Below are 2,500 nucleotides of genomic sequence, written 5' to 3'. Positions count from 1 at the left end.
CTCAAAGTGTCATCTGAAATCTCGTGCTGGCATCGCGTGTCCTGTGTGACTAACATTAACTACCCAGGTTATCTTTTATTAGGCATGTTTTTTTTTTTTTTTTTTTTTTTTTTTTTACACGAAGGTTTGACTTTAAGATTGTCATCTTTAAGGAAATCAAGCAATCAGGCCTACAGCTCAATGACCAAAGGACGCCCATCATCTTCACTGACGAGCCAAGCCTTAGTATTAGTGTCCTCCACACTTCACCTGGCAGAGCAGCAACCTGCAGTGGGGATTACGCTGTGCATAGCAAGGATTTCGTCATTGTTCCCGCAAGGTCTGCATGTTTTGTGGCTGCACAAGTACCCAAGGATTGCAACCTGGAAACGGGCATTATTACAGGACGTACCCAAGGACCTCTCTTAATGCCAGCCACGGTTGCACATGTCTCTGACCAAACTTTGAGTGTCTGGGCTGTGAACAGTGACCAAAAACCACATCGAATAAGGAAGGAGTGGAGCATGTATTGCTATGATCACCGAAATTGCAGAAGTTTTTTTCACAGCAAAATCGTGAGAGGTCGTCGCCCCAGACGACGCCACCCCCTTGCACCTGAACCACAGTTCTCTTCCAGATACAATTACTTATTCGTCTCCAGAAACCTTCGAGGAAGATGCATTTGACCTTGATCATGGTTGCTACGACTTTGGTTACACCAGCGACGATTTCACGATCTTTCCCGAAGTGGATTTGAGCCCATCAGCTGCAGTAGCAGTCATGGATAACCTCCCTATCAACGAGGACATCAGTCAGCAATCTGCCCCAGTCTTTGAGTTTCCTCTCGACTATCTAGAGGAAGGTCAAAGACCACAAACCGAGGAGTTGCTATTTCGTTACAAGCCTTTATTTACCGGCACGAAGCAAGACATTGGAGCAGTACCAGGAATCACTCATAAAATCGTAACTCAGGAGGAGAGGCCCGTTGTCCACCGGCAGTGGAGACTTCCTGAATCTACCAAGTCAGTCATACGTCAGGAATGTGATAAGATGTTGGCAGCATGAGTTGTCGAACCCGCAAGTAGTCCTTGGCTCAGCCCTGTAGTACTTGTGCGCAAGAAGGACGGTTCCCTTAGATTTTGTGTAGACTACAGGGGACTGAATGCAGTTACAGTGGCCGACACTTACCCTCTTCCACGCATTGATGAACTGTTGGACGAGCTCAGAGATACTAACATTTTTACCTGTTTGGATTCGAGAAGCGCCTACTGGAGCATCGAAGTGGAGAAAGCAGACCGACCAAAGACAGCCTTTTCAGATGGCCGGAGGCTCCTGCAATTCGTCCGCCTTCCATTCGGGCTAGCCATTGCTCCAACGACCTTCCAAAGGACGATCAACATCGTGCTAAGTAGCGTCCTTGGGAGGCATACTCTCGCCTATCTAGATGACGTGATCATTCACAGCAAGACCTTTGAGGAGCATCTTAATCATCTGGATGAAACTCTTCAACTCCTTTCGAAGGAAGGATTCAAGCTGAATGTTCAGAAGTGCGATTTTGTCAAGACCAGCATTAAGTTTCTCGGTTTTCGACGAGGACGGTATACATCCGGATCCTGAGAAGACGCGAAGCATCAGTGAGATGCCTGCACCAAGAACAGTGAAGGGAGTAAGACGATTTCTCGGTGCCACAGGATTCTTCAGGCGCCACGTTCCTCATTACGCCACGATTGCTTCACCCCTGACACGCCTCACCAAGAAGGATGCTAAATTCATCTGGGGAAAGGAGTAGCAGGATGCCTTTGATGATCTTCAGAGAATTCTAACCAGTGACCCTGTATTGCAGAAGCCAGATTTCTCTCGTGAGTTTGAAATTCACACAGATGCATCTAAAGAGGCCCTGGGTGCATGTCTGATGGTGTGGCCTATGCAGTCTCCTACTACTTGATCAAGGAAATTCAGAGATGCAGAGAGGAGATATCCGGCGATCGATCAAGAAGCCCTAGCCGTAGTTGAGAGTGTAAGAGTTTTCGATCCTTATGTATATGGCAGGCCTTTCACCATATACACAGATCATCGCCCTCTCACCTTCGTTTTCCATCGTAAGACCAAGTCCCCACGGATGAGCCGATATGCTCATGAGCTCAGTTATTATAACTTTAAGCTCCTCTACAAGAAAGGAACTCAGAACAGTGTGCCTGACTTGCTATCACGTGACGTTTCCACCCTCTCGCATGACCTCATCATGAACATTGCTGCTGTAGACCTTTCAACTATTGATCCTGCACAGGTGAGGGAGGAGCAGATGAAAGATGAACTGTGGAAAGATGTCATTTTACTGCTGGAAGAAACGGCATTACCGAAACGACGAATTCCTCTACCCATCGATGAGTTTGAGTTGAAGGATGGCAGCCTCTACCACATACGTCACCTTCCTGGCAAGCTTATTCATCAGCTGGTGATTCCCCAAGCTCTACGACAAGCTGCCCTGAAGCTTGCGCACTGGCCTCCTCTTGCTATTCAT

This window comes from Penaeus japonicus, unplaced genomic scaffold (assembly GCF_977035675.1).
Source record: "Penaeus japonicus unplaced genomic scaffold, GWHDUDI00000001_assembly GWHDUDI00000027, whole genome shotgun sequence".
Classification (NCBI taxonomy): Eukaryota; Metazoa; Arthropoda; class Malacostraca; order Decapoda; family Penaeidae; genus Penaeus; species Penaeus japonicus.
The sequence above is the reverse complement of the archived record's forward strand: the minus strand, read 5'-3'. Positions refer to the sequence as shown.